This window comes from Cyprinus carpio, chromosome B19, assembly GCF_018340385.1.
Source record: "Cyprinus carpio isolate SPL01 chromosome B19, ASM1834038v1, whole genome shotgun sequence".
NCBI classification, from domain to species: domain Eukaryota; kingdom Metazoa; phylum Chordata; class Actinopteri; order Cypriniformes; family Cyprinidae; genus Cyprinus; species Cyprinus carpio.
The window spans coordinates 22,274,082-22,296,526 of NC_056615.1; the positions used below are offsets into that span (position 1 = coordinate 22,274,082).

The 22,445-nt window shown below is 35.5% G+C and overlaps 1 pseudogene; it reads left to right on the top strand.

The window, feature by feature from the left end:
- The window catches only part of LOC109054086, a 46,437-nt pseudogene extending 24,668 nt beyond the window's left edge, over positions 1 to 21,769 (top strand).
- Positions 21,770 to 22,445: the final 676 nt, after the last annotated feature.

The following is a 22,445-nucleotide window of genomic DNA, read 5'->3' on the forward strand; positions in this document are numbered from 1 at the left end:
TGAAAATATATTAACATAGAAAACAGTTATTTGACTTACTTTGTAGTAATATTTCACAATATTACTGGTTTTACAGCCTTGGTGAGCATTAGAGACTTATTTGAAAAGCATAAACATAATTTTTTTTAATTTTTAAAAAAGTGTGTATGTGTATGTGTGTGTGTGTGTATATATATATATATATATATATATATATATACACACACACACACACACACATATATATATATTATTTATATTATTATTATATTAATATATATTTATATATCATTATTTTATATATATATATATATATATATATATATCTATATATTATATATATATATATATATATCTATATATATATATATATATATATAGTCCCTAATATGCAGACGTGTGTAAGGGCGATCAGTAAAGTCAGTGAAGGGTCCCTCTGAAGGATAAATTGAATGCAGACTGTGAGATGGCCCTCTATTATTTATGTCCCACTGTTGGACTGTAAGCGATACCCAATGAGAATCAATGATTTGGATCAGGTGACGGAGTGATCTGGTTATCTGAGATCCTGCCACCGGGGGATTTATCAAAACGTACGCATGTCACATCTCGCAACTGCAACAAGCCACGCCATTACAGCAAACACAAGTATACATCATGCTTAATCATAGTTTGTGTCTCGAGATAATGACTCAATTCACTGAATGCGGTTTTCATGCTTCAGTTTCTATAGATGTTATGTTTCCATAATGTTTCACCAAATCATTTGTCAAAGATCCTAAAGATGCTTTTATTTTTATTTGGTGAGGTGTTTTTTATTATTATTTTTAAGCTTTTCAGACTCCGTGGTCATCATGCAGGCAGCTCAATATCCTCCTCTGTGCGCTCTTCTGTATGTTTAACCCTGACATTTAGAGATTCTTGAATGCTATTTGGAAAGTAGACAATCATCTCCCCACGGCACTGAAGGACAGATATTGTATCTTGAAGGTTAGCGCTCTGGCTTCAGCCACAATCAAACCATGTGTGCTCTTGAAAGATATTGACTTAACACCTAGAGAGTTATAGATGATATAAAAACTGTTTAGTTTAGGTTTAAATGGACAAAATCATACAAAAGTGGGGATTTCAACTGTTTGGTAATCGTGGGTTTTATATATTCTCATGGAACACTGGACGAATGTGTATAAAAAAGCAAATTTTGAAAACAACACAGCACTATTTTCTTTTTAATATTGCACATTTTTTTAGATTAATTGGAGACAAAACAGTAACTATATGGTAACCATAATTTTATATGATGCATTTTGTTACAGGTGTACATCTGTAAAAATACACTGGTTGGTTTTAGGGCTTTGCTTAGCAAAGACTGTTGGGTATTTCATTCTGCTTTATTTGATCTTGTTTATCACTCCAGTATTGATTTTAAAATGTCACTCCTATTTTTATTTAATTTTATTTTATTTAATTTTATTTTTATTTTATTTTATTTTATTTTATTTTATTTTATTTTTTAATTTATTTTATTTTATTAAAAATATTATTTTATTATTTGTTATTTTATTATATTCAAAATGTTTTTTTATTTTTTAGCTTTATTTAAATTTTTTTTTATAATTTTTAATTTAAATTGTTTTTATAAATTTATCAGCTAGTGAAGACATTTAACAAATGTTTCTTCCCCACGCTCTACAGTAAAACATCTTTGATGGTTAAGATTACTATATAGCTTTTATGAAATGATTTTTTTCCCTTTTTTCCTCAAAATTGAAAGATTTGTCGAACAGTTTTGCATTTACAGTGTTTTAAATATTTTTAACCATGTAAACTTATCAATTTTTAAAGTGCAAATGTGAATCACTGCAACATTTCCCAGTATTGTATATGGTTACTTAATTTTAGATGATTCATTACAGGTGAACATCTCATTAAACGCTTTGGTTGGTTTTCACAAGGGCCTTGTTTTGCTGTTCCAACAGATTCAAATGCTTAGTCAGCCCTGTAGAAGCTGATGTCTTCATTTTAAAAACTTTTTGCTTTAAGCTAACGAAACAATATCTAACTTTTTTGTGTGTGCCTCAACTCTAGGTGGAGTCCAGGGACACACTGAACAGCATTGCATTGAAGTTTGACACGACTCCCAACGAGCTCGTCCAGCTCAACAAACTCTTCTCTCGCGCGCGTAGTCCCTGGCAAGGTACTTGATGGTTACTTTAAATTTTCAGAGCAGATGGTCTCTATGTCCAGCTGAACTCTCTTCCAGTCAATTGCTTTTTTTTCCCAGAGTCTAGTATAATAAAAGGGTAAGGTGAAAAAATATGCCCTCTCTGAAAATTTCAAAATGCCTCCTTAAGTAGCAGATTCATTGTGGTGACTCCACAGTTTCACATTAATGAGCAGAGATATCGTGATCCTGAGGGTAAGAACTGGAAACTGGGACTATTTAAAAATAGAGAAATAGTCCTCTGGGTAAGAACTGTGGCTTTTGTAGAAAAATAAAAGTCCTGATTGTTCAGTAAATAGCTCCATTGCTGAGTTGTGAATGGCAGTTCATCTCTTTATTTGACATTTTGTTTTGTTCGAGATCAAACACTTTATATGCCTTAATTGTTTTTTAACTTTTAGTTTTTTACAAAAACGACAGATCTAATGTCAGTGAGTCCATTTATGAAAAGTTTCTCTCCACTTAAAACATTGTGGGAGTTTTAGTAGTGATAAACATTATATCTTTGAGAAAAATTAATGGAATATTTTTTTAATTCAAAAAAAATATGTATATTGACTAGATCTAATCTGAAAATGTAAATGTATATCACGAATGTCTGCTTGTGTTTTTGTCAGTTTTCATTAGCCCTTTTAATTGTACTTGGAAAAATGGCATATGTTGTGTGCACGTGAGATGATATAAATATAAATTCTTTGCGTGTCTTGCTTTTTAGGTGCTGTATGTCCCTGATCCGGAATATATCTCCAGTGCAGACAGCTCTCCCTCCCTCAGTCCCATCAGCCCCCTCTCCCCCACCTCTTCAGAGGCTGACCTGGAGAAGGCCACCACAGTAAGTGCCATCTCAGTCTTCATCCAAAGCTTCCAGGGGATCATTATAGTGAGAGCACAGGCTTACGCTTGTCCTTTATCATTGTTTTAAATGAAAATATGGATTTTGAATGACGAGGTCATGATACTCAAGCCAGAAGAATTGTGGGATAATGTTAACAGCACATTTTTTTTTAGATATTCAATAATCCATGTAATAAGTTGGGTTTCATTACAGGGCCACTGAGTATAATATGAAGACTTATTCAGCTCAAACACAGCAAGTTATTAAGTGAAACGGCTTGGAACATGATTTCACACTAATTCAATGCATGTCTTAATTTATTCAGCAGAACCATGTAACATGCAACTGAAGTGCTTATAGACTATTACTTTGCATACCTTGCATTTTTACATCGATTCAATTATTTTCCATTTATTTTAATTTGTAGTCACTGAGCTGAGCCTGTCCAATTAAATTGGGCAAGAGATCCAAATCAGCGTCCAAACTCCTTTGCATGCTTGAAGACCTTTTAAAGACCTGCTTTGATCGATATTTATAATAAGTACATATTTATTCAAATTCAACTTAAGTTGATTAGAAGAAAAATCCTGCCTTTTTGTTTTGTTTTGTTTTGTGTTTTTTGTCTTCTCGTTTTTATTATTGTGTCTTGTTTTTATTTTTGTTTTGTATTGTTGTCTCATTTGGTTTTTGGATTTAATTTTTCACTTTTCCTTGTCTTGTTTTGTTTTTTTATTTTTCGATTACGTTTGTCTTTTGTTTTGCCAAATTTTTTTTGTTTTGTCTTCTCTTGTTTTATTTTGTCTTGTTTTGTTTGTCTTTGTTTGTTTTAATTTTACATCATTTTTTGACTTTTTTCCTTTCTTTATTGCTACGCCTATTAAAAAATTTACTTTAATTATGATGCATAAGTCTTATATACTTATTATATATTTGTGTGTTTGTTAGAAGCTCCAGTTGCCATTAATTATAAATAAAGGGAAAATATAGCCAATCATATTCTTCAAATTAGCTTTCGTTTTTGTACTCCATAAACCTGTACATATTTGGAACAATCATAATGTTGAGTAAATGATAATTGAATTTTCATTTTTGGATGGTTGACTATTTCTTTAGTCTCCACTGTTTTGTGTCCACAAGGGGGTGGTGTGATGAATTTCCTTTTGGGTACAAGCTGTCCTTTATAAAGCCAGAGATTCAAGTAATTGTTGTATCAGACAGATTGCATCCTCCCAGCTATGTTTGTCCCCTAGTTGGTGATATTGGATGACAAAAATAAGGAAGGATCACCATGGCTACTTGTGAGCTCATCTGTCCTTGTGTGTTTTAAGGGTTTTATTTGTGTCCTGGACTGCCGTTTTTGAGGTTGCCAAATGGATTGTGTCACCTCTGTTGGATTAGTGTGTGTCCCCTGTGTGTAGTTCCGGCTCCATATGGTCTTGGGTTGCTGGTCATGCTGCCCATTGCCAGAGATTCAGGGGGTACACACTTGCATTTCCTTATGAGTCATCAATGGATAAAGCATGCACTGGCACACTTGCACTCGCTTGTATACAGTAATTTCACATGTATTCTGGTATTAACATGCCTCTCACGATTAAGAATGCACACACATATGCCTGTAATTTTAATAGCCTATAGTTAGTTGACTACTTTTAAAAATATATCTGATTCTCAGCATCACTTGCTAGATCACTCCAGTAAACAACCTGGTTTTCTTTGATTAGTATTAAATGAGCATGTGATGTTTGTTTGTCAAGTATAAGGTGCCTCAGTGTGTCCGGGTTTCACTGAGCTCTTTGTGTGAGAAGTTGGAATGCATCGGGCGAGAAGTCAACCATGTGTTCAATATCTGAAAATGTGATTTTTAGCTCAAAATCCAGGGAGTTTCAGTTTGTTCACAGTTCAGCTCAGGATTCTGCTGCAATGTATGCAACATTTTGTTGAAAAGCTGAAAGTAAGTTTTTATAATCATTAGATTTGTATTGGTGTGTCAGCACCAAGTGATTTTCCTTTTTCTTGTCCTATAATGAGCTCTCACACACACAAAGATGCTGACAGTCACTCAACCTGTGCTGCATCATGTTAGGAAACCTGCCTCAGTCTCCTTGGTTTCCGCCTGTCAGCTTTCTTACAGCAAAGAGCCCTCAAGGGATCTACCTTATGCCTTAATGGGTTGTTATTTCCAAGCCTCCTTGTTATGATGACTCTGTGTGGGTGTGAGTGTGTGTGTGTGTGTGTGTGTTTATGTGTGTTTATGTGTAGGTGTTAGTGGATGTATCATAAGCTCAGGGTTGGGCCACATTCAGTGTGATGTGGCGAGGGCTACCACTGATTGAGCTGTTTATCCCTCAAACTTCATCCCGACAGGATTCAGATGAGGTCCATCGGAGGGCACAGCACTCCCGGCCATGGGCCCCCTCGGCCAGCCAGAGTGGTGTCATCCACCTCCGAGGAAGAAGAGGCGCTTACAGAAAAGTTCCTTAAAATGAACTGCAAATACATCACTGATGGCAAGGTAAGTTTCAAGGGAGAGGGTTTTCTGTGTAAAAAAAAAAAAAAAAAAATCTGATTTGTGTTTTTCACTTTCACTTGAAAGAAATGTAAGTCATTTTTCTCATCTACTGGGATGTTGCAATGAGTGTTTTTGTGGCCAAAACTTGTGAACTTGTGAAATGAAAATATTTAAACAGATATATACTAGTGCCTGTAAACGATTAATCGTATCCAAAAAGTACTGTGTATATTTATTATGTATATATAAATACACACACATGAATGTATTTGAGAAAAATAAATTACGTTTATATATTAAATATATAATATAATTATATATATAATTAATATGAATATAAATATATACACATAAATTTATGTAAATATATAAAAAAATAAATAAATAAAATTTTATATATATATATATATATAAGCTTGGCTGGTTGCATTTCATGTCGATCTCTTCGTGCCTAAGTGGGTGTTTTGTGGCCAGAATAATCAATGTGCAATAACAACATGTTCCGTCTTTGCTCTGATAATCAAATCTGGACATAGAAGAGCATTGTATAATAGTCCATCTTTCTCTTCTGTTCTCTGTCTTTCAGTCAGGGTATAGTCAGTGGTGGTTCTTTTGGTCACCACCAACAACATCATGTTTGACCCCTCATAAGTCAGACCGGCTGGTGCAGGAGCGAGGCATGTGAGGAGGTACGGGATCATGTGCCCCGCTGGAGGAGGTGCAGTCTGCAGCCATGTGCAGGGAAATCACCGACATCAGGGTCCGAGAGCTTGTGCCACAGTAAGTTGCTTGATGGCCTAAGGGATAATAATGAAATTTGCCATTTGCTCACCCTAAAGCTGGTCTCAACCACAAAAAGAATAGATTATTTTGAAGAATGTTGGTAAGCCAGACAGTTGATAGTCTTCACTGACTTCCATAGTATGAAAAATAATTACTATGGAAGTCAATGTGAACCAGAAACATCTTAACACTGGAAATGCATGACTTTTGAAATGACACGATTCATATTAATTATTTTTTTGTCAACCCAGAGATCTGGAGCTAGAGCCTTCTGTAACTGAGGTGAGCCATCTCAAGAGGGTGCCTCGTCTCAACGCAGCCGATGCAGCACACCGAATCCGTGAGACGGGCAACGACAGTGCCAGTACGGCCCCTCGTAGCACAGAAGCATCTCTGTCTGAAGACGTTTTTAACAGCAGTCCAAAGAAACTTTCTCCAGTCCGTGATGATGCCCTCGCAACATCTTCTGACGAGCTGCAGCAGATAAAGTCCTCCGGTGCGTCTTCTGAATCGGTGCAAACCATCAATCAGGTCGCCACAGCCACCGAAGAACCCTCAATGACTGACAAAAAGGATGTAAAAGAAGCTGTACAAAATGCAGAAATTGAGGGAAGAGGATGGAGGGGGGGAGTAGTGGCATCGAGCAGAGTCTGAATACTACAGATTTGTCCAGTGAGGTTTGTGTCTGAGAACGTTACGATTTTGGCCCCTTAGCCTTGTGGATGAGGCCAAATCAGCGCACCACATCTGAGTCACTTTGTTCGGACCACTGTGGCTGTTGAGAATTTTGCAAAAGCCCATGAGACACAGAAAAGCATGGAAGCTCGGACTTTGCAATCAACCAGTGAAATGAAAGGAAGGAGAGCAAAGGATGTCCAATGACTTCACACCAGCTAATGAGATTGGAGCAGATGAGGGACAGAGTACAGACGAAGGTTAGCACACTTGTTAACATCAACACAAACTTAAATTTGACCCTTTTACTTTGTTTACAAGCTTATTGCCCTGGCTTCAAATGTTGACTAGTGTATATGCATATATAGACATGCATGTTGTGTATGCATGTATATATACATATATATGGGTCCCGGCATCCTACTTCTTCTTTATAATACGTCATTTCACTCTAAACTATAAATAAAAAATGCAAGTAAAATGGGTTGTGAATATGTTTCATGTTGATTTTAAGCTTATTTCTCATTGTATTTATCTTTCCCAAGGGTATTGCTTATATAAAAGATATCCAATCTTGATGACATAACAGAACGTACAAATATATTGAGGTGTCAGCCTACATATGATCCTGTTGTATCACTGCTGCAGTCCCTAATAAGGATGGAGGCCCTAAAATAAAACGGAAAGATACATTTTCAGTTAGTCATGCTGGATTGGCTGGCTGTAGATCCACAGATTTAATTTGCTTCGCAGCACACTAACAGCATCAGCTCATTCAGTATGACAGCTTATGGTTGCATACCATAAAATATACTCAAAAAAATATAGATTAGTAAAAATAGAATGCAAGATTTGGGTTTTAATTTGACGTGCTGAGATAACTGTGAAAAACAGGTGCTTTGTGCTGTTTGTTTTCTGTCCCAGTTGTGCCGGGGCCCAAAGGCAAGCAGAAGTCCAAGTCGCACAAGTTCCTGTGCCTGCGGGTTGGCAGGGCCATGCGGAAGACTTTTGTTTCCCATGCCAGTGCCTCCATGCAGCAGTACGCCCAAAGAGACAGGAAGCACGAGTACTGGTTCGTTGTTCCTTCTGAGAGGTCAGTGCTATTCCCAGTTTGGCTGAACTCCACTTTAAATGTCAGCTTCCTGTACTGCTAAAATGGAACTGTTTACTGATCCACTGCTCCAGACCCAGGTGAAGTATGTTCTTTACCTTGAGATGCGCAGTGTAGTGAATTTTTACTTTATTAGTGATTCTTGCCAAGATTAAAGACTATGCTAAAGGTTAGGGGTTTTGAACAATATATTTAGCACAATGTGTCATGTAAGTTTGTTCTCTGGACATAAATTATGTATCATGATACATAAAATTATGCTGTTTATAGATGAATTAACTTAACAGCACTGAACATTGTTTGATCTAAATGGTTTAAGAAGTACAAAAGTAGGTTCTCTGCTAGAAATTCCTATTTATATTAAATATATAATAATTTATGTATTTTTTTACACTGTTGTTCAAAAGTTTGATTATAGTTGATTTTTTTTTTTTATATAGAAATTGATACTTTTATTCAGCAAGGATCCGGTATATTGATCAAGTTATAGTAAAGACATTTATAATCTTACAAAAAGATTCTGTTTTAAATAAATGCTGTTCTTTTGAACTTTCTATTCATACAAAGAATCCGTGAAAAAAAGTGCCACCGCTTCTACAAAAATATTAAGCAGCACAATTTATTTTCAACATGGATAACAATAAATGACAATCAGCATGATGTGAATGTTTTCTGAAGGATCGTGACCGGGATTAAATTAGAAATTATGCTAAAAATTCAGCTTTGCATCACGGGATTAAATTACATTTAACATGTATTCAAATAGAAACGATGTTATTTTAAATTGTAATAATATTTCACAATATTATTAACTTGTAAATTTTTTTTTTTAGCAAATAAATGTAGCGTTGGTGAGTCATAAAGACACTTTCAAAAACAATTTAAAAAATGTTAAACTTTTAAACAAAAGTGTATTTTTTTATAAAATATTAAAATGAAAACACTTTAAAAAATAATATATATGAATATGTTTATTTTTAGATTTAGTTTTTAGATTTTTTTTAGCTTTGCATTCATATTTTTTAATGCGGTCTCTGATACTAATAATTAAATTTAGTTTGTTTTTGTTGTTTTACTTGTAAGACCCCTATGTAACTGATCTTCTTTTATGATTGACTAAGCTGTATATATGTGCTGTCAAACATGAGCAAGCGATTTTGCAGCTGGGGTTTCAATAACTGGTTTTTGTGGCCCGGGAAGGGAGCAATTTCTTAGAATTACATAAAAAAGTAAACTAAAAAGCATACTTTCCTATTTTTTAGTTTAAAAGAAGTATACTAATAGCACACTTGAATAAACTTCTTTTTCGTAAGGGTAGGCATTTACCATTATAAATCTGCTAGGTTATCCGATGTCAATCCTTAGTCTCTAATTGGAACGAGATCAATCTGGTGCCACTAGAAATGACTGTGACTAATTACCTGACCTACTAATCTGAATGTTCAAAAGCCTGATGTAATCCTTCATCTGTCTTGTTACTTCTGTTATAATACAGCGGATTCCAGCAACAGTCAGACAGATTAAGAGAAATTTGCATGCTCCATATGTGCGTTTTTCATCTCCAAACTGAATTATGCATGGATCAATGTTTTTTTCAACTTTCCCTAGAGCTATAAATCAACGTCATTAGCTAAAACTATTATTATCTCTAACAGATGACAGTCTGTAATGTGATTCCATATTTATGAACATGACAGATAATTTAAAATCGAACAGGGCATCTGAAAAATCACTTTGTACTGCAAACTTTCTCTCTAAAAGAGTGATGTGTGAAAAAGCATAATTTCACCCTTTGACTTCTGTTTAGTCTGCTGACACATCCACTCATCGAGAGTTGTTGAAATGTTAACATACAGTAGCTTGTTTTGTGTATTTGAGAGATCAGTAGTTCACAAATGGTTTATGACCTCCATCTGGACCTATTAAGCTCACACAAACCGAGTCTGGATTAGTGTCAGAGTGGCATCCATGCAAAAGAAGTGTCATTATATAAAAAATATGTCTATATCAAAACCACAACACATAAAACCTCTACACTTTTCTCACACACTATTTTGGCCACCAGCATCATTACCCATAAGAATCAACAACAGTACATACATTTCATCACTTAAGAACCGCAAAGGAACTTCAGTGTTAGCTGGTGCTCGCTTACAGGTATGTGTGTACTTCTCATAGCCTGTAAGCTGTGCCTCATGTCCCCAGGAGTCGCCTGGATCGCATCCAAATCTCTCCATGACCAGGTCATTGTGTGTGTATATGTGCATTAGTGCTATTTGCCAGCAAGACTATAGGACAAGGTTTCATCACTGTCAACATGCTGTAATCACCTATACGATGCTGTTGACATAGACCATTATAAATTGAACAGAGCAATCCAGGAAAGTGGTATATCAGACTACGGACATGCATTGTGGTTGATTTAGATATAGACAGTCAGTACCTGGAGCCTATTTTAAGTTTGCAATTTTTATACAAATAAATTATTATAATAATATATGCCATAAGTAATGGTTCTTACACTTTCTGACACTTTTCTAAAATTTACATTGACTGTAGACGTAATATAGAAATGTCTTTTCCATAAATGGTTTTATTATTTGTTTGTTTGTTTGTTTATTATTATTATGTTGATTACATGAACCCTGTTTACAAATTAACTTTATCATATTATAATTTAGATTTGCAAAAGCATTTAAATTCCAAAATATGAAACCTACTCAAAGCAACAGGATATTTAGCAGAAAAAAAAGAAAAAATAAATAAAAAGAAAAGAAAAGAAAAGAAAAGAAAAGATGTCCAACTGGATTTTAATGAATTATACAGATTTTAATGTTTTTTTTTTTGTTTTTTGTTTTTTTTAATTAGAGGTGGAATTTATGGAAACCCTGGAAACATCAAGGAGTTTGAAATTTTAAATGTAAAATTTTTAAATTCAACTAAAATCATAATTTAATTTAAATGATAAAATTTAAATCATGATATCCAGGCCTGAAAAAGTTATGGAAATAATGAAATATCAATTTAAAACTGAATCAATCAAAAACCAACCATTACAACTAGTAATCACAGATTTTAAGGAATTTCATTGGTTGAAAGTATGAGACCCTTAAGACTTTTGAATTATGCAGAAAACGACCAGTGACATTAATTTTTTCATTCAAGTACTTTTCATTACAGTTAATAAGAAATTCTTATTCAATATTTTTAAAGGGAAAAAGCAGCATAACAAAACATATTAACTTTAATTCTTTAAAAAAAATTATTGAAATTGATGCACAGTATTTAATGGACATCTAGAAACATCTCATTAGAAAGTAGTAGGATGCCAGCGTGAATGAAGAACTGGCCTTGAGGAAGTCCCGTTTGTCCTGGTCTTGTGTTATTTCTTAAGAGTGAACCTTGGTCATTTTTGTGTGTGTGTTTCCTGTAGGTCAGACCACCTGTATGGGTTCTTTGTCCAGTGGACCCCTGATGTGTATGGAGAAGGGTTGGGCGGACTGACGCGGGAGCCTGGGTTTGTAGTGGTTAAAAAGAACCAGGACGCTGAAAGCGGGGAGCACGACAAACCAGTACCTGATATCACATTCAAGGACTGGGAGGTAGGAACAACTGCTATAAGATAAGTCTTAACCTGATAGCCAAAAATATCAGTTAAGCCTAAAAACTAAATGCAATGCCTAGAATATATATTATGCATTCGATGATGTTTAAAAATAATTGACTATTTTAATGATTTGTAATGTGTGTTTATTTGATTGTCATAAATAGTAATACTTATGTTAATTCAGGCATGTGTTTTTAATTGAAATGTTGTGTTGCTTTGATGCTGACGTCTTTGTTGTGATTGTGTTGTCATGTGATCATGAATATGCTTACATGATGTTTATGTTCTCTCCTGAACACATGAGCCTGTTATTTACAGCAGCACTGGAGTGTGTGTGTGTGTGCGTGTGTGAGTGTTTGTCTGTTTCTTTCAGAGCTCATATCCTCGTCAGCAGCTTCTACCATGTTTATGCACACATACTAACATTTAAGTATGAATGCATGCTTGTTCCTGTTGCCCAGTCATTGTCAGTGTCCATGTGATGTCTCGTTGCAGTGTCTTATTTTCATAATGACATCTTTTCCCTTCAAAGGATGTGATGAACTGGTATGTAAACGTCCTTTCATTGTAATGCGTGTTTGACTTGGCTGTTACTGTATTGAGTGTACATCTGCAAATGGACACAATCATTTCATCATCCCTCTTAAACCACTTACGGACTCCAGTGAGCAAGACTATCTGACTGATAAATGTAGATTATGCTTTTATTTGTTTTATAGTCAAGGAACTGTATACTGTAAACACTCCGTGAAGAAGATAAAGAAAATATGATAGTTATGTGACTAATATTTTATCTTCTTGAGATCCAGCAATTAATTTTTGTCTATTTGTCTACATTTAGGCCTTGATAGAAGACACCAGTGACCAATATTATAATGACGAACAATATTAATGCTATATAATTACGAAATACTGTTATGATAAAATATTAATATAATTTTTTTATCATTAATAATACATTTCATATGTGCTGAAAAGTATAAAATATGTCATTTAAATAATGCAAAACCTATTTGTTTGCTTGCTTTCTTGGGTCTTTTTATTTTTAACATTTCTATTGGTATTTTAACCTTTCTATTCGTTTATTTTATTTATTGTTATATATGTTTATTTATTTATTTTGCTGACTTTAAGAGGAATATTTTCTAGGTTGCATAAATGTGCATTTTTATTTAAAATATCTTCCAGATTTGTCGTCTTTTAAAATATGACTCAAACATTTTTTATATAGTTTTTTTTTACTTATTTATCTTATGTTTTAAAATATTTCCAGTTCTATTTTTTGTTTGTTTATTATTATTGTTTTATTTTTATTTTGCTGGATCTCGAGAGGATACTTTCTAGGCTATATAAATGTGAATGTTTATTTATAACATCTTCTAGATAGCTATTTGACTTTTTATAAATATGACTCAAGCCCTGTGCAGCCTCTTATCTGGGCTGGCCAGAGGGAAGGCCACATGAGTTCATGCTTTTTCTGTTGCCCTGCCATCCCATTGGTCCCTCTGGGATATAAACAGCACAAAGCCTCTAGTTCACTTCTAAGAGTGTCTGTACCTCCGTGGGTCCACGTGGATACTTAATATTGGATATTCACCTGCATATCTCGGGACTTTCTGCATAAGTGATGTTTTTCTCCAGAAGAATTAAGGAGGGATGTCAGCTGACGCCCAAATACAGCTTTGGCCTGGTAAAAAACAAAACAAAACAAAAAAACACATGCCCTGTGGTTGTAATGTTTGTGTGCTGATCAACTACTTCTTCATTACACCACACATGCACACTGAATAGTGTAGCATGCAGTTGTTGCTTTCTATTCTTGAAAATTGCTGTAATTTAGACATGATGGTAAAGTCTGCAGACACATTTTTTTTGCAGTAGCCTTTGAGCCTTGCATACTTATATTAAGTATGCAGTTGCATACTGTGTAGTAAGTATAGTATTTCCTCACGCGCATAACGCAGCACTGGTTTTACGATATATTTATCAGAACGCAACAGCCTCAACGTCGTCGGTAGTTTTTCCACATAAATGTTCCGTTATTAAAAGTTTTGCCTTGTTATGTTTAAACAGTTAAATGAAATGAAACTGAACGAATGGTTCCCACTGCGCTGCTGCGTCTAGCTGTTTTGAACGCAAGTGTATTTTTAACTCGACACAAAACGCACCGCTCTTATGGCGCGCAACGCTGTAAACGGCAAGACAGAATTTCTTCTTTCGTCTTTGAGCAGCACCGCACGATTGCGTTTATTTTTCTCCTCTCGCGATTATAAATCAAAATGCCGCCTCCGTCATAAAAAGCTCTTGAAAGAAAACTGTGCTTGGTTGTTTTTTTGGTGAAAGCTGCAAGTGCTAAGAGCATTAGCAGTGTATGCATAGATTGCACATACAGTATGAAGCATGCTTTCTGCTTTTGGGAGTTAATTCCAGTGGCATTACTAGGGATGGGCTTTTTGGATGTGTGAGCATGGGCAAATTAACTCTATAAGTAAGAGGAGCATGGAGTTGTGGGTGATGTGTTTTTCATTACCACATATCTATTTATCAAAATATTCAGTTACAGGAAAAAAAAAATGTGTGGCTATAGATTGTAGATGATTTCTGATGTTGCACTGCTGTTGTGTTAATAGTCAAATGACAGCTGCATATTATTATTTTTTTTGTGTGTGCTATTATTTAAAATGTAGCCTAATATTTTGTAATTTATATAATATCATATATATATATATATATATATATATATATAATATATATATATATATATATATATATATATACCACACACACACACACACACACATACACACACCACACACACACACACACACACACACACAGTGTATAGAGAGAGACATTTTTTCTTTATTTGTTGTACATGCCTATAATATACATTATAGTAAAATTATTAGTAATGACATGTTTGCAACTCATCAAATTAAACCTTTTTTTTTCTTTTGGTACATCTGCTTAATATTAGAAATGAAAATTTATGGAATTTTTATAGTGTACATTTATGTATGTATTTCATCATAAATATATAAAAACAGTAATTGTGAAATTTTATTACAATCTCAAATTATTGTTCTTGACTTGACTCTTGACTGTTTTATGATCATATAAATGGAGACTCAAAGACATGGATAACTTAATTATTCTTTGATTTAGATATTGCATAGGCAGACAGCCATGGCGACAACTGTTCAGTGCTTCAGTTTTGAAAACACTGTTTTATGTTGTTTGGAGACATGAAATGCTGCTGAGCAGCTGGTCTGGGGAAGTTGTTTGCAGAGGATGTGTGATCTGTCTTTGAGACAGTGCTGTTTGATCTGGTCAGGTGAATCCTGTTAGATTAAGCTGATTCATGCCACATGAGACCCAGCACTTCTGATGCAGCTGTCTGTGCAAACACATGGGTCAAGTGGTATTTAAAGTGCTTTCGCCAGTCATTTAGTTCTTATTTACTGCAGTTTTTATTTTGGTCTTCTCAGGTTGTGCAAAAAAAGTAAATGGCTTAAACTTACTAACATGTCCCTTCCTCCATCTCCAAGTTTGTGAGTTAAAGCTGCAGAGGAACATGCCAGATTTTCATACATACCAACTTTTCTCCATTCACATATTAATTTTTGGATGTCAGGCAGATTCTCATGCAACACCACTATTCTGTCTGTGCATTAGGTAGTTTCTGTGACCGAGTACTACCGGCGGATAGATGCGCTAAACAGTGAGGACCTGCGCTCGCTCTGCAAACGTCTTCAGGTGCCACACGCTCAGCTCCACGTGTGAACCATCACAAAGGCCACGGCATGTCTGCTGATCACTTCAACAAGAAACTCAACAATACTGTATGAAAATCAACCCAAATCTGATTGGGTTTCACAAATGGAATTAAAGAATACTCTTCTACTGTTTGATCTAAATCAGAATGCATAATGGCTGTATTACAGCATTTGTTCCCCTTGATCAGCAGATTGCACTGGTCTTTATGTGGAGTGTGGAATAATAAAACTGGCCCTGAGTTGAGATACAGTCGTTTTTATATGAAATGACACTTAAAGGTTGATAGAATTTCTGCAATAATACTGAAACTGGATATCTGTCAACTGGCATTTCCATCTGGATGACAGAATGGGTTTTATATGGCTTGAATAAGAGGAAGCAATAAATGAAGCAAATATCGTAGTAGTTAGTGTCATGCTGTCCTCCATAGACCTTTCCAGAAGGGTTTGATCAAGTATCTAAAAGTAGTTGCATTTGACTGCAGTGCTTGTTCTGATTTACTCTTAGGACAGCAGTCATCACACACTTAAAGTCAACATGACATTACATTTATCCCTATTTGCTTTATTAAAACACTTACCTGGTCTTATTGTGCCTGATTCTTCACAAGCATATTATTATAAAAGTAATTTATTTATTCACTGCCTGATTCTTCACTTTTTGTTTCACTTTAATAAGAATGTAAAATGTATTAATTTTTTTTTGTATTGTATTATATCATGTAAGTATATTATTATAATAGTTATATATTTTAGTAATTTAGCTTTTATTGCTTGCACTGCTGTTGTATTAATGAATCATTCCACATTGACAGTGGCATATTTCAAAGAACTGTTTAAAATTAAAATGCAATTTTGTAATAATTTACTTGAATTTAATTTATATTAGAAATAAGTATATTATCAAGGTAAAATTTGACCTTGACCTTGACATTGAAGTATATTATAATAATTTATACATTTTGATCATTTAGTTTTTATTGCCTGCTGTTTTTATGAATTGTTATTTATGGTTATATATTTTTTTATTCTAAAAATAATAATTTGCTGCACCATTTTTTGCCTGATGTTAACAAGGCAGTGAGGGTTAAGGCTAACTATGCAAGCGTTGTTAGAAGGTAAATGCTGTAAGTACTGCAGTCTTATAGTTATTGCACTCATTTAATGCGTGTCCCAAACTTGTATGCATATTTTTTTTGGTGAATATCATGTTTTAGTCTGAAATACATCACATTATCTTAGTAAAATGCTTGTGAATGTCATTTCATGTTGACTTTAAAGGAAAATCCAATCCTGAAAGTGTGCTGATGAGGTCTCACTAACCCTATTCCCTGCAAACATAAAAACAGTGCAAACATCCAAGAATTTGAGGCTTTACTCAATATATTTTTGTAAATAGACATAAAAAAACAAAGCATAAATATCAGCTCCAAATCTGATGTTTGTGGATTGTAAATTCTTGACATGTGATCCTTGGATATTTGCCTTGGTTTGCATTGCTGTTGGCAAACTACCCAGTTTTCTAACCTGCTAACCTTTATTCCTGTGCTTAACTACGATTATACTTCACATTCCTTAACCTGTGAGAGAAGCCTTCCTGAAGTAAGACCCCCAGATACATTTTCCTGCCAGCCAAACCTCGCTGATCTCCATCCATCCATCCATCCATCCATCTTTCTCTGTCTACATCAGTTGGGTTGTACTGATGTAGAAGCACACATTGCCAGATTAAAAGCTTGATTCATCTGGCTGATGAACGTGTGTCTCTGTAAGCTTCACTCCTCACGTCCTGTAGTCTGACTTTCTCCTGTATTGAGCTGTACTGCTTTTGATGCCCTCTGTAGAAGGGCATGATACCAATTCTCAATTTTGCAAATGTTGTCTTACTTTGAGAGTACTGTTTACATGGCATATTTCATAAGTTACTTGGTGCCAGTTACCTGAAGTCAAGTCCTAAAAAAGTAATTTGATTGGATGATGCAATGGCAGGGCTGGGATGTGATAGATTAAAGCAATAAGCCCCAAGAAGCCATGGTTTACAGTGAATTTATAAAAGCTAAGGGGCGTTGTTAGGCATGACATGAAGCAGAACAACTAAAATCCCCTTAGCTGTTATAAATTCACTATAAACCACGGCTTCACAGGGCTTATTGCTTTTATAAAACGGTTATTCCGTATATGTAGTAAGGTTTCACAAAATAAAACAGAGCAAATAGAATGTAATGATATTAATAAAAACAGTATTCTTCCACCAAACAATGTAGTTCCTCAGAATCAGTTGTAGTTGCAACAAAGTGGTAGCCGAGCAACACACAAACGTGAACAAAGGAGTATGTTTGTAGAGTAATTTACAACTGCTTCCAACGTGGCTCAGCCAATCAGAATCAAGGACCAGAACGATCTGTTTTATAAAGATAGATAGATAGATAGATAGATAGATAGATAGATAGTTAGATAGTGTAAGTTACTCGATATTAACTTTATTCAGCTGTTGTATAAAGGAAAATCATAAATAATTATCTTGAAAATATAAAGTTTTGAAATGACAGTAACTATTTTGTAATAAATACCATCACAGATATATATATATATATATATATATATATATATATATATATATATACCAAATAAATGAGACAGATTATCAACAATCAATAGATAGAATGAACAATAGGCTGAACAAATGATAGAACAAAAGACAGAACAGATAAACGACCGATAGATCGAAGGATAGATTTTAAAAGAACGATAGATCGAATGAACAAATGAATGAACAAAAAGTCAACTGATATTTCAAACGATAGAATGAATGAATGATAGATAGAATGAACAAACATGGAAGACAGAGTGAGTAAATGAAGAATAGATCAAATGAATGAAGGATAGATGGATCAAATGATAGAACGAGCAAACAGTGTGCTATTTGAAAAGTTTTCTGAAGTAATCTAACCTTAAATATACAGAATTGTCCAGATTTTTGTGCTCTCAGTGTAAGAGAATGTTTGTGAAATTTAGGGATAATCAAATAGTGAAATCCTATTTATCAGCTCTTTTACTTTCTATTTTTCATCAGATCACAACCAAGGAAGAGGTGAACTCCAAACACATGGTGAAGAGTGACCCAGAACCCGAATCATTCAGGCCCAGTCTGAATGAGCCCAGTGTCCTTCTGCAACCTGATCAGATCGAAAAGGCAAGTTATAGTTGATTTTGGGTCCATATCTATATGCTGACCTTATCATATTTAAACTCCGATTCACCTTAACTTTCTGTTAGCTCTCATGGGACTCTTGTGGCATTTCAGTTGTTGTGTAATTGGCTCCCAGAGGCCTTTATTTTTATTATACATTTGATTGAAGTTGCTTCCATGTGCCCTTTCTGTGCTGTCCTGATCTTTTGGGGCTTTTCTTAACTCATTTCTGGCCTGTAACTCCAATCCTCAGCTGGCCAAGCACCTCCCTGCTCGGACGATCGGCTATCCCTGGTCTCTGGCATTCAGCACATCCAAACACGGCATGAGCATCAAGAGCTTGTACCGCGCCATGCAGGCCCAGGACTCCCCAGTACTCATGGTGATCAAGGACAGTGATGGACAGGTATGAGCTCAAGCTTCTGGGTTTTAGCTGAAGTGGGTGGTTTTACATAGATTGTTTTTGGAAATATGTATGTGTAGATTGTGAAAATTACATTGTCTTGTAAAGCATAGCTTTCACAGTATGAAGTTAATCAAATGTTCAAAACAATCTTTGGCTTATTTTCTGCAGCTGTTTGGAGCTCTCGCTTCAGAGCCATTTAAAGTCAGTGACGGCTTCTATGGCACTGGAGAGACATTCGTTTTCACATTCTGTCCAGAATTTGAGGTGTGGAATAAATGAATTGATTTAATATACATGTATGTCTTAGATGCAGCAGTAACATATATTTGTGTGTGTGTGTGCATTGCATTAAACAACTTGAACTTCTCTAGGTCTTCAAATGGACTGGTGACAATATGTTCTTCATCAAAGGAGATATGGACTCCTTAGCTTTTGGTGGTGGAGGGTATGTAAATAATTTGGCTTATCTCATTTATCACATGACAGTGCCCCACACAGAGATCTGACCTCAGTCTGTCTGGATGATGACATGAAGAAACAGAACAAACTGAGACAGACTCAATTCAGAAGAACTGTTACAACGTCTCCAAGATGCTTCAAGAATCCTTCCTGCAAAGCTACTATGCACAAGTGCACCTGGGGCAAAAGCTGCTTTAATCACAAAGGATGGTCACACCAAATGTTGATTTAATTTAGTTAACTGAACTGAAAATCTGTTTATGACATTATTTGTGACAGCATCCTCATTTTACAGCATTTTTACGCAAGTGCCTAAAATTTTTAACAGTACTGTAGCTTTGCAGGAAGGTTTCTTGAAGCATCTTGGAGACGTTGCCGCAGTTCTTCTGGATTTATTCTGTCTCAGTTTGTTCTGTTTCTTCATGTCATTCCAGACAGACTGGATGACGATGAGATCAGATCTCTGTGTGGAGCACTGGCTGTTGTCAGACAAAAATCTCACTGGCTGTTATTACAATTAATGTCAAAATGAATGGTTGGAAATGTTAACTGATGTTTCCTACTGACACAGCAAAAGATAGAAATAACTGACATAAACCATTTTTAGCTCGTGAAAATACTAGTGTTCTAGTAATTTTGGCCACCACAGTATAGTATATAAATGAATTCTTATTTTGTACTTTTAGGGGTGAATTCGGGCTGTGGTTGGATGGCGACCTCTATCATGGCAGAACTCATTCCTGTAAGACCTTTGGAAATCCAATGCTCTCGAAAACGGAGGACTTCTATGTGCAGGACATTGAAATATGGGCCTTTGAATAACACACCAACCCCCCACCCCCACCTCACAGACTCGGTACACAATAAAGTGTGGTTATAAGGCCACATCACTAGACCCCTATAACTGATTGTACACCCTCCACTTGGCTCCTAAGAAGCCCTGATAGAGGCAGAGCAGATATACAACGTAAACTATTCTTCATTTCTGGAGATGGTCAGCATGGGTGGGTGTTCTTTGCTAGTGTCTCAATGAAAGTTTCTTTACCCATTTGCAGCCTGAGGTTCTCTAGTTTTGGGGATAAGGAAGGGCGCTAATGGCATTTCCAGAATGTTGTAGAACTTTCCAAAAGAAATGTAGCTCCAGACCTTCCCAGGAGTCAATAAAACAATGGGTTTTCAGTCCTACTACTTTCTTCAACTGTAGCATTGCATCTATTTCAAGCACTTTAAATATCTAACCACAAAACCCCATTATTAATCTGTGTCTGTGCACTCACACAGGCTCTATATACTCAAAAGCCTCTACTTAATGTAATATTCAGTACCGTGTTGCTGTAAAAATGTGGAGTAACATGCAAATTCACGTGTGGTGCCCTTTTCATGTCCGTATGCTTTCCTGCAAGTCCTTCGTTTGTCTTTTAGGATGCCATTTCGGTGGGTGGGGCATCTGAAGGAGTATATATACATATATAAATACATATAGCAATTATATATTTATACCTTTATTAGTGTACTGTGTACATAACTATTTCCCATATTGCTGTTATGTGTGACAGTGATATGGTTTGCGCTACTTTCCTTGTAAATTTGTTCCAGTAAATAAATTTCTATATGCACACGACAGTAACGCTAATCCAATGTGAACGTGGAGTTTTCGTCAGGTAGCCGGTCTTTTGAGACTGGCTCTTCTTATCAACGGTAACCTGGGAACCATATAAGGTGACCTGGGCGTTCGAGGGTGATGAAATGATTGGTGCAACCAGAGCCAGTCTCCAGGGCTTAAGGATGACTGCTGTCAGCGATCATGAGGACACCTGTTACTGCAACATTTACAAAGAGGCACATCGACACAGAAGTTGTTGGAAAAATTTATGGGAAATTGGCTCTTTTAGCAGTGTTCAGACTTAAAGTTTAAGCCAAGAAATAGCAGTTTCCCATTGTGGCCAGCTGAAAGAATGCCCAAACATTTGACCCGACTGCGCGCGTCTGTTGTCAGAGCAGACGTCTTGCTGTGAAGGTCTGATGCTCTCTGCATGCCGTGGGATCGTGGAGCCGAAGGACTCTGACACCCTTCTGGGGCCAACTGCACATTCCTGGTCTTCCAGTATTTGATGCCCATGTGGAAGCTCAAAGAAATGTCAATAATCCTCTTGAAGATCCCTGACAGATTATGTATCAATGTATTAATCACAATAAAATCTATGTAATAATAGTGTTTTGGTGGTTTTGTGTGTGCATGCATGAAGGAGAAAGACTTAAGCTCTTTGCACACTGAGTCCTAAAGTCTTTACCAAAATTTTCGCACATTAAAAAATAAATACAACCTCATGTTGTCAATCATGTTTACACACTGCCTCCAAAATTTTAATCTGTCATAAAAAATAAAAAAAATTGGATCAGGTCCAATTTTCGGTGTCCGTAGCAAGCATTTTGATGGGAAAGGATGATGAATACGAAAAAACGCATACAAAAATTTTGGACTCGGTGTGCAAGTAAAGGTGCAGTCACATTTGAATTGCATGCAAAATCCAATTTCAATAGGAACCCATGCAATTGAGAATTTCTTATATGCAGATTTTGCATCAGGCTTCAAATGCTTTCAGATTCACCATGTTGACAAACAGAAAGATGTTTGACTTGAAGATGACCTCTGTGTGAGTGGTGCTTTGTGCATCGCTGCAATATTGACAATAAACATGTTTGAACTGCACAATTTTGTCAAAATTTCACCTTCAAGTATAGTCACATTTACTGCAAAATTCTACATGCAAAATCTATTTTATATAGGAATCCATGAGAATTCAGTGTTGTCCAATAGACAGCTGCTTGGTATGAAAGCAGAAAAGTTCAAATGTGTTCATGATGGATTTGTTTCTTATAAACGTAGC